The following is a 12,096-nucleotide window of genomic DNA, read 5'->3' on the forward strand; positions in this document are numbered from 1 at the left end:
TGTTTGATGCTATACCTGCTGGCTTTTCATTTGCCAAGATGTTTATCTTTGCTCATCTGGAAAAATACAAGAGTCATAGTTTCCATTTACACTTCAAGTTATTTGGAAACACTTCTGAAATTAAAAAAACAAACTGTGCCATCCATTTTTAGGGTCATTTTGATTAACTTTATTAGATTTGTTAGCCATAAATTATTATTTATCTGCATCAAGTCTGTCCAGCAATTTTTCTTCTTCTTCTTCTTCTTTTTAAAATAAAGATACTTACTACTTCTATCAGCTGTATGAGCTGCATTTCTTGGCTGCAATGTCATTCTGGGAACTGATTTACTAACTTGGCAGAGCTCCATCTTCCACTGTGAAAAACACATAGCTAGCTTCTCCATAGCTCTGTATCTTTCTTTTAATCTGTCAATTTTATTACCACAGTTATCTGCGCTTTCTTGTCCCCTGCAAAGTGCTTTATCAAAATATTTTTTTAAAAAAACCATGCCAGTAAAATGTTTGGTTCCACTCCCTCCTTCATCCAGTTAAGGACCAGTATTCTTTCTCTTTTTTAACTGCAACTTTGTTTTATTTAAATAAATAAGTGATTTGATATTGCAAATTTATATATACCTGGATGCACATTTATGCTCAGGGTAGGAACTGCTGTGTTTCCTAAATGGTAATAAAATGACAGCTTTGACTTGGATTTCTTAATTTATATTCTGGAAGAGTAGTCTATTTTATTGAGAGACTTTTGGTGGGTACAGATTGATATTTGCAGGAATTTATCCTTCTGGTTAGCAAACAATATTGCTCTGTTTCATTTAGAAGAGTTTTATGTATTTTATAATTGTTAGGATTTTATCCATTTTTATAGTTGTGTTGTCTTTTGTTTTAACCTGCCTTGGGGCCTTCAGGCAAAAAGTTGAGTTGTATTCCATGTAGCGCTAAGGTGAACCTTTGTCAGTGCAAGCATTTGGAAAATTTAAATACAGCAAGCACAGCGATACTGCAAGCACACAGGCGCACACACAGACTGTCCCTCCTTAGATCGCCAGGGCGCTGAGGAACAGCACACACACATGCACACACAGAGTGGCTATCCACAGGTCGGAGGAGACAGCTAAATAATACAAATAAAAGGAAAGTAACCAGGCAGTGAAGAATACTGCACTGTGGCAAAAAACAAAGTCGCTAACCCAGCAACAAGTACCCAAAAGAAAAGGAGGACTTTAGGCAGTATAGTCGGGAGGCAGAGAACACTAGAAGTAAAGTCTTAAAGGGTAACGTAGAATTTCCGGAACTAAATAAGCTCAGCAGACGGAAACAATGAGAATAGGCTTTGGAAATCTAAATGAGAAAATAAGGAAGAATGAGGGGGAAGCATTAGGGAAATGCAAGGTACAGGCAAGGGGGGTTAGCTTGGACAACAGCAACCACATGGCGAAAACTCCCTTTTAAAAAAGTCCTCTTCAAAGTACAGGCTCCACGTGGTCGCTCAGCTGGGCACGTGGAAGAGGAGATCCTGATGAGATGACTCGCCACGGGACGACGATGAGGAATGAGGCCAGGGAGAGGCTAGTGCTGCAGCAAAAGGCTGCTGAACACGCCCCCTCTGTGGCACCTGGTTGGATGGCCACAGGAGGGGGCGTGAGCACCAGCCAGGTGAGCTGGAGGCAGGGGGCAAATGCCCCCCTGCTGGGCGGTGCTCGGGCTCCCGCCCACAACCACTCCCCTCTCTTTCAGGGAGGAGAGTCTTTAGCAAACAATATTGCTCTGTTTCATTTAGGAGAGTTTTATGTATTTTATAATTGTTAGGATTTTATCCATTTTTATAGTTGTGTTGTCTTTTGTTTTAACCTGCCTTGGGGCCTTCAGGCAAAAAGTTGAGTTGTATTCCATGTAGCGCTAAGGTGAACCTTTGTCAGTGCAAGCATTTCTCCTAGAGCAATGAAGTATTTCCCTATCCTCTTCTTGCACACTCCCTACATCCGTTTTGTGTTTTCCCCAGACCCTCTGGAACATATTGCTTTTGGGGTTGGCATTCATGGGGAGGAGTGTGGGGAAATCCCCTTGTGCAAAAATTTAGTTGAATCCTGCCCCTTATGGATAAATAAACTACAAATGATTTAAATAGAAGTGACTTACTCAGTGGCGTAGCGTGGGTTGTCAGCACCCGGGGCAAGGCAAGTAATTTGTGCCCCCTAACCCGTGGATTTGCGCCCCCTAACCCTAACCCCCAGATGTTGCGCCCGGTGCAGCCGGCCCCCCCTGCACCCCCCACACTACGCCACTGGACTTACTGCAGTCCTTTGAATTATCTGACACCTTTGAATCTCTGTTTCATGTGTTTTTATACTGCTGTTGTGTTGGTTTTAGACTGCTTTTGTTTGACTGTTTTAATGATATTTTATGATACAGTGCAGTCTTCTCAGAGTGAATATACAGGCTCATCTTCACATCTGTGTGTCTCTCTCTCTCTCTCTCATTCATTATCATGGTGTACTGATCTGAAATCTTAACACAGAAAGGTAAAATTTCTCACAAGATGACTTGTATTTGTGTCACCTCATACATTGTCATATTATTCACCCCCTGTATTTTTTTAAGCAAAGCAAAGATCACAAAGACAGTAAAAAAACAACACAACACCTCAATTTGTTGTAACACTCTGGAATCGTACTGATGACTAATGCACTTCCAGTACAGTATATCTCTTCATCAGAAGCAACTGAAACTCCATTGCAGGGATATATAAATCAGACAATGTATCAGGGACAATATTTAAATCCTAAAACATATAGACATCTTTTATTTCTCTGTAAGTCTATAAATACCAAAATGCACCAGGAGCCAACATGCAAAAACTATCCAGAAATATGTTTGCAAATAATTCTGAAAACAACCTACTCTCTTTAAGGTTAAGTATTCAACCATTCAAGGACTTTCCCCTTTCCTTACATGTTATTACCTGAAGGTGAAAAGATATATAAAACATAAGAAGTGAGAGCTCCAGCACAATGTTGTCATGTGGAGTGTTTGGTGTTCCCTGTTTCAGTTCAACTAGTCAGGTCATTTCCCAGTCCAGTCCATTCTCCCTCCCACTTGCTTTTCATTCCCCTCTTGCAAGCATCAAGCATTCTTTGGACAACGTGCACAAGAAGTTCTCATGGGGACTGTTTTTCTCTACGAAAACATTTTTGGGTTTCTGCAAGCTTCAGGGTCCCCCCCCCACTTTCTAATGCCTTACGCTTGTGTGCGGGCAGTACCATTTTGGCTAGAAAAGCAATCTTTCCACCTTCTCATGTTTAAAGTAAAGCCCGGCCAAGGATGTCATCAGGTTTTTAGGAAGCTCAGGACTAGAACCCTGAATGCCTACTTCTTAGAACAACTCTACAACCATAAAGCCACAAGAAAAGACAAACAACAGACAATGTAGGGCCATTGTAATCCCACATACACACACACCTGACTCATAGACTAAGCTTTATACACTAGGAGTGTATCAGTGGCATGCAGACTAGGAGGACTAGGCTTAGGGAAGGCAGCACAGTGCTCACACTCAAAACGACGATGTCCCATCACTCTCACAATCTGGCACCTCTGACCCTACAAAAAATTTCACTGCATGCCACTGGAGTGTATATGTGTATGAAGGAGTCAATGAGTGGAAAGGGGGAGCAGGATAATTCTGTTGCATGCATTGAGAACAGATTGTTATGGGGAAAAGCTCACCTGAATAGACATCTTTGTGCAAAGTTGTGGTTTTCAGCTCCCATGGAAGTCTGTGCATATAGAGGGCTACACATATTGGCTTTCCTCTGCAGGTGTCCAGACTCCCCCTGAAATGTGTGGACTTTCACAGGAAGCTGTGTGATCTCACAGGCAGGGGAAGGAATGCAGACTCCATTCACATGTATAACACAGCTACGGTGACTACCAGTTAAGGAACAACACAGAAAAAACAAACCACCTGAAGATGTGAATTATGAGAAAATGTATGCAATGTCACGACACACAGAGTTTTCCTACATATCAGTACAAGAGATACATAAAATCTGTCAGACTGCAGAATCATTCACCCCTTAAATATCCATTTCACCTTTCTGTAACAGAAGAAGCTAAAAATACACTCACAGCCATCACTGAACATGGATGAGCCTTCACACATCACAAGTTGCCTGTTTACACAGAATAGTCATTCTGAACATGATATGCAAAAATAGAAACAGAAATCATTTCTTCACTCTTTCCCTCTTATTATTATTATTAGTAGTAGTAGTAGTAGTAATAGTAGTAGTATCATTACTTATATTTATAACCCACATTCTGTGTTTAAATATTAAACACAGTTAAAACAGATTACAATCACAGGAATAGGGTGTGCTCTGATCCTACTTATGATCTATTTATTTCCACATTTCTCAGTTTAGGGAGAGCTGTTGAGTACAAACCATTGTCTCTCACCATAAGTGAGGCTATATACAGCAGGAGAGCAACAGACTTCTCCACAGCCTTGCCTTTCTGCAGCCTTCTACTGGACACCACCAATGGACCCTCCACCAACAGCACCCTTACATTCCCACACATTCTGTAGGTGGAAGAGGGAGCGCTGCCCCCATGGAATTATGCCAGTGTTAATGGTGGAAGGCTAGCTGTAAAGAAGCTACAAAGAATAAGCAATGTCTCCCAAAACAACAGGCCCTATGGCACTTACCGGTAAATCACTGCACAAATAAGTACAAAAAGAAAGCTATCATTCCAAATTAAGAGAATCACACAGTTTGATCATTAGAAAGATGAGTATTTCTGCATAGGACAAAGACCATAAAATCTGCACTGCAGTAACTATCTTCCACTCACCCATTTTTTTAAAGGCAATTTCTGTTCATCAGAATATTCTATTAGATTTTAAAGGGACTTATACAAGAGCTCAGGATCACAGCTTAAATCAGCAGACTTTCGAATGCATAAAACACCAATGCACCATCTCAAAGGAAGCAGGATTATATGTGCAGGAGCTAAAATATTCACAGCAAAGAATACTAAAGAACATGAAATATTATTCATAAAGTCTAGGAAGTGGCTCTTTTAACTGGAACTTGTCTTAGGTTGTACACCTGAAATGTTTCTTTACACAAAATTTGACTGCAACTTGATGGCAAAACCCTAGTTATTACATTAATCTAAGCCTTCGGGCTATTCCTTGCAAACTTTTGAAGAAGATTTTACAAGAGGAGAGCTCAATGAGGAAGATTTGCCCTTCTTCAAAGACCTCCAGAGGTAATGAAAAGAATCAAACATATATTTATTAGCTGCAACAAAATGAGTCTTCTGGTGTGGGTAAGGCAAAGGATTAACTTTTAACTGTGCAGATGAGATATCAAAAGCAGTGGGAAAGGTGGAGAGCCTTATCAGAGGAGAAATTGTGCCTTGTGACACACTCCAGGTTTTATCTGAAGTTCAGTCTAAGATGTGAAGAATTTTGTTTCTAGATGCAAGGTTTAAAGAGGTAATATTTGTCACTCAGGCTTCTGAAAAACATTGAGACAAAGTACTTTCTTATGGAACACCAGGTGCTATTTGGCACTAGTCTACTCAAAGTAGACCGATTGAAGTTAATGCACATAACTAACTTGTGGGCATCTTCTTGTATTCCTATTGATCAGTAGCTCTGTCACTCTTGGAAGAAATCAAAAGAAGAGAAAGTCATATTGGCAAAACATGTTGGCAAATCATATCTTGCTAAAACTGTACAGTGGTACCTCAGGTTACAGATGCTTCAGGTTACAGACTCCGCTAACCTAGAAATAGTACCTCGGGTTAAGAACTTGCTTCAGAATGAGAAGAGAAATCACGTGGCGGCGGAGCAGCGGCTGCGGTAGTGGGAGGCCCCATTAGCTAAAGTGGTACCTCAGGTTAAGAACAGTTTCCGGTTAAGAACCTCTAGAACAAATTACCGGTAAGTTCTTAACCTGAGGTACCACTGTATCTGAGTTCCTGTATATCATAAAAATCTCTAGATTTACAACATCTGTAGGGCCACTGAAGTTCATACCTGGGTTCCTGGGTCAGGTGCACTCACTGTCATATACCCAGGTCTGATGCTGACACTCATACAAAGCATTGTTCAGGAATTCCAAGAAACCAACAACAGCAACAAAACAGTGCAGTTTTGAAAGGTCCAGTCTGCCATCATGATATAAAATGGTGTCCAATTGTATCCAAACAGACAAAACCTGCTCCTTGATTTCAGGAACTTTTATGCAAAATTTGATTTCAGTATTTTAAGTGGTGTCTAAATGCATAGCAAACAAACAAACAAACAACTTCCCCATCTATGTCAACTACCAGCAAGATGGTGAGGTAAATCAGAAATCAGGCAAGTTTCAGAAAATGTGTGCTTCCACAGAATGCAACTTGAATTGTTCTTATCTAAAGAGGATAAAACCCCAATTGGTGACATTAACTAGCAGAAAATTAGGCAAGAAGAACAATATTGGCTACAAATCTTGGAATGCTTGATTGCTTTGTTCAGAATTCTTGGCATGCAAAACTTGGCATTCCATGGTACAATTGAAAAGTTGTATAGTTGTGCAGCCTCTCCATACTGCAACCAAAACTCCTGGGTAATGTGCCTAATGTTTCAGTTGCCCTAGGGGTCCTTTGCATATTTCCAGTGTCAATGGCAAGTGGTGAATGCAGTTTCTCAAAGCTCAGATTTATAAAAACTTACATACACTCAAAACAATGTTGCAAAAGGAATTAGTTGTCTTGGCAACTATATCAACTTGAACACACCCAAGCATCAGACATTTGACCTGAAGGAACTGGTAACCAAATTTGCAAAGGTAAAGTCACGCAGAGTGACAGTTTGATTTGCCTGAAATTGAAACTATTAAGATACTTAAATTTTAGCATCACAGTTCACAAGATTATTCAAAACCTTTTGTGTGGTAAAATATTTTATTTTGTAATTGAGAAAGATAATCCAAGATGGTTGTATTACTTATTTTTTGCATTTCAGAAGAAATTTAGCAGTTTCAAGTTTTGTTCTTTACATATTTTTTTCTACAAGATGTCTGTTTTTGAAAACTGAAGTTAGCAATTGTTTTTTTGGGGGTGGAGTGGGGGGTACAAATAGGTAGCCTTGCCTACAATGCAAAAGAGCCTGGCACCGGCACTGGGTAGATATGTACAACACTGAGCACCATCTGGGGTAGCCCTGCTTCTGCAGAAAGTTCAGTGGAAACTGGTCTTCAACATGTAAACTGACCCTTAATATTGGAAATAAATGTGTGGTTTTGAGAGGGGGAAAAGCACTGCATTTACATATATTCTCTGATACATATGCATTTTCAGAATTCACTTTTATCTTTTAACATATGATGTCAGTGAGGTGGCTGTAACGTGGGCACCTCCTTAAACTGCCCAGGGCACGAAGCATAGTCACCTTCTTCAAGCTTCTTCAGAGATACTTTATATAAGAATATAAGAATGGTATATATGACTAACTTGTAGATTGAAGTAATAGTTAATTGTGCTTTTCTCCCTCTTTTCTTGAGAGCTTCTGTGTTTGCACTTGAGGAGAAAGAGCTGACGAATCCTTCCGCAGAAAGAAAGCTGAGAGGTTCATCTGGATGAACACATTAAGCTTTCTTCACTTTCAAAGTGTGAGACAAATTAGTAAGTGTGGGACTCTATTAAGATTTCCATTACTAGACACATAGCCTCTCTAGAGACTTGCCTCTCTAATTACAACAAATGTATTCACACACACACACACACACACACACAAATGTGGGTGGCCTTACTAGTAGACTTTGATATACTACTTACCTGACGGTTAACAAAATGAACAAAAAAAAAGTGCTAAAATGCAGCCTCCCAATATCAGATGCATGAACTATGCTTTATCCAGCAAACTACATATTCCTTAGCATTTGATCAGAGATAGTGTACAGTAAGTATTGATGATTCGGCAGTCCAAGGCCTAACTGATTTGGCAGGGTGAATAGTGGTAGAATGAAAGCGGACATGCCTCTGGGGTGAATGGAGAGGTTTAAACCTCTTTGCCCAGTCCAGCATCCCCATTAGGTTTTGAAATGCTCCCTCACCAGTCACTAGATGGTTAATTCAATAGAGTGGGGGATAACAAGCCCTTTGGCAGTTGATCTGCATGTGTCCTGCGCTTGTCTGTGCAGTGTGTGTGCATGTGAGAGTGTGGGCCCCTAGAGGGTCAGCCAAGGAAGAAAACAGCCTCTGCTCTGTAAATCTTAATCAACAGGTTCAGAAGCTGAATTGCTTGGACAAAAGTCTTGCTAAAACATCCTGATGTTTAAGTTGTGGGCGATCTGGCAGTCATTACTTTCTGTACCCCCACTGCAATTGGCCAGGAGCCTGTTATCTGCACCTAGGGTTTTGTTCAGAGACCCACATTTTAGATTTGCTTTGGTCATCAAGGCAAGATTTGGGGCCTGCCCCTGACCTTGTCCTGTGCTTCCAAAGGAGGTGAGGGATATCCCACTGTTTTTCTTCCCAGTTCCACCTTTTTTGCTCAAGGAGGGGCCTGGGATGCTACCTGCAGCTAACACAGGACTTTTGGAGGGCCACAGCAGCCTGGCCTCCTGGCAGCTCCAAACTTGAAAGGTGAGATGGGCCTCGGTTTTGGTACTGAGCACGTTGGAATCCTAGAGCCAAAAGTTCTTTCTGCAGCCTTCATCTCCAGTATGGAGCTAGAAAAGGGAGAAGGGATTCCCCCCCTCCCCAAGTTGCACTGTGCTATCTTGCATGCTTATGCTGTTACCAAGATCCAATTGTGCTTCACCTTGCTATATATATCATCAGAATCTGGTCTAGGTCTTCAGTCTGAGAAATACAAGTAAGTAGGTGCCAAGCTACTTGTTTAGCACCATTATCTGCCTGCTTCCTTGCTTACTATTTCTTTTTCTTTTGCCCTGTCAGTTCCTGCTTGTCTCTTTTCTACTTGGCCCTTTGTCATTCGTTACTCTAAAAACTTTAACTCTTATGTATCCCAATGCAAGGGAAATAAACTTCAAGTAGGGATGTGAAAATTTGACAATCGTGGTTTAATTCAGTTTCTCATTTTTTTTCAATCTTAAACAACATTTTGCATGTGTGTGTGTGTGTGTGTGTGTGTGTATGTATTCTCAAGAAAATTCACCAGCACTTTAATTGAAATTCCTCCAAATGTACATTTTCACCCTTAATACACACTTTTATCAAAGCAACTTGCCTAAAAGAATGCAGTTTTCATGCTATTTCCATTAATATTCAAATTCTATGCATACTTCATCCCAATAGATGCATTTTTGTAAATGGTCCTTGGTTGGAGAACTGCACTGCAAAATTCGGGGAACTGTGAATTTTGAAGAGTGGCTGTTTCGAATCTTATATTCTTTCAGAAAGTGCAGATTAGGTAGGTTAACCTTTCAATCTGAACTTAAGTGAATTTCTTGTGCATCTATACTCACTAAGTATTGTCTTGCCTGATGAACATAAGAACCCTACTAAACCCTACTAAATCAGAACAAACACTCACCTGGTCCACCTTGTTCTCTCCCATGAGAAGCTTACAATTCAGACGTGAGCACAACAGCATTCTGCACTCTCATGGACCATCCACTCAGCTGTGATTCTCTCCTTGCTTCCTAGACTACACCTTGACTGCTCCTTTAGTCTGCCAGCTGTGTTATCCATTCATTGATCCTCTGTGACACTGATCCCCTGAGAAAACACTCCTCTATTTTGGGAATAGTTTTTTCTTTTCTTTTGCAGCAACGAGAAGTTCTTCTGCTATTGCTTCCATTTACTACAATAATTTTATTGCTTTTTTATTTTACCTTTTTAAGGTCTAAAAGACTTTTGCAGAATGTCATTTATGAGTAATGGCAGTTCAGAAGGTCAAGCACTTGGCTACTGTGCTGTTGCTAAGTATGATATAAAAATCTGGCCAGTGTAGGAAAAGTTACATCTCATGGTTAAAAAGCTTAGCTGCAGCATCTTCTTGTCTGGAGGATTTATCTTTTTTAAAAAAAAGAAAGAAAGAAAAGAAAACATACACACCAAAGAATAATCTTCAAGGAAATGCACAAGAAATGATGTTTGGTAAAAGATACAGGTATCTGGGAAAGCACTGTGCTTCTCAAAATAATATTTTAGGTTTTTGAAATATCAGGATTATTTATCTTCTCACTTTGCAGTGCAATTCTCTGCATTTCTACTCAGAAGTAAGTCTCACTGTGTTCAGCAGAGTAAGTGAGTTTTGAATTTGTAGCCTTAAATACTAAGTTAGGCACAGTTCATTTATTTTTGCACATATTGAAAAGGAACACCCACCCTGCCTATAGGACACTACTGTAGTGGAAAGAAATATGCTGGAAGTCTGTTTAGCAGAGATTCCTTCAACCTAGAGAACCAGCTTGCCCGTATAAAAGCAAGCCAGAAATAGTGGACATAGATCTGGGCTTTATTTATTGCACAGCCACTGCCAGCTTGATTGCCCCCTTTCAGCAACCTTGACCTGAACTCATTTCATGAAAACAAAAGCCCCCTTAAAAATAATAACAAGAATTCTAGAAAACAAAACTTTTTATTTCTTGCAGATGGCAATATAAAATGCTGCACAGAGGAGATTCTTGGCAAGACAATTTCATCTAAATTTAAGAGGACATTAACATTCAGTGGTTTGTTGCTGGAAAGTGGTGCTGTAATCAGAGCAACAATGAGGCAGAGATAGCTGTGCACAACCCATCATTTCTTTATTTAGCATGTAGCCTCAGTCTCACGGTGAATTGCTTCACACTTCCATATTTTTCAAGTTGGCTGAACCCATGGGGCTTATTCTACATCACCAGAGATGAGTTCTTGCTTTATTCCATTATATTACCCTCTGCTTATAATTTAAGTGATACGTGGCACAATATTTGCTTTATCTAGTAAGTTTTGTCTTTTATTTTTAGAGATCTTGAAAATATGGATGTATTAGAATGGTTGGAAGAGAAATTAGAAGAAGGAGATCATAGTTAACACTATACAATTTGGATAAAAAGGAAGGCAGAATAAACTTGGAAAATGTGGAACCAGTCGAACATTTTCTTTGTCGGGGTGAATCTACACTCTTGGATTTTAATGTTAAAAAGGGGTTCAGGAATGGTTTTGATAACGTAGATGGACACATGAGGTCCTGCTTTTGACACTCATAAGGGGTATTAAAATGTGACATTAGACGGTGCTGCAGAGCAACCAGCAACCAGCAGCAGGGAGATAGAGTTTTGATGGGGAAAAGCTAAAAAAAAAAAAGTTTTAATTTACAAGTATGCCCTGTGATGTTTTAGAATGACATATCCAATACCATTCTAATAACATGAAACAGGTCAGTGTAGATCCAGCCTCAGTCTATCTACTCTCTCCGGATGCAGCTACAACAGTAACTGTTGTTATTAATTTCCCTGGGAAGTTGTGTGGGAAGTGGGATTCACTTTTGAACCACTCTGGGACTTGTAGCTCTCTGGAGGGAATTGGGGTCTCCTAACATCTCTTAGCTCCCTTAACAAACTACAGCTCCTCATATTCTTTGTGGGAGTCCATGGCTGTCTAAAATGGTATTATAGCACTTTTAATGTACGGTGTGACCGTGACCTTGATTAACAAATTTGGCCAGCAGCAGAATGTCGTGCTGTATCCTTGTCCTTAAGGGATATGCACTCCAAATTAATTTGTCACCCCATCATGGAAAAAAATTATTAATTTGTGAATTGCTACATATTCAACATTTTGATTTGCAAGAACAAATAATCCCCTTTATGTTTCTTGCTTGAAGCTGATTATGGAATACATATCTTTAAGAGCTAATTTCACAGCTACCTTAAATAGGTTATAGCCATAAATTTCTATTTCTGCAAGGGTATACATGAATACTGTAGAAAAACAATTGCTTAACCCCTAATGTGAAATAGATTTCTGGTGCCCCAAAACATGTTGAGGGGGAGGAGGGACTTAGAATTTATAATTGCCTGTCCTGCCCTCCTTGCTTGAATCACCTGGCAGTATTCTCAGCCTCAGCCCCACCCTCACAAGCAGGTATAC

Source organism: Podarcis gaigeae (assembly GCF_964106915.1).
Source record: "Podarcis gaigeae genome assembly, chromosome: 5".
In the NCBI taxonomy this organism is placed as follows: Eukaryota; Metazoa; Chordata; class Lepidosauria; order Squamata; family Lacertidae; genus Podarcis; species Podarcis gaigeae.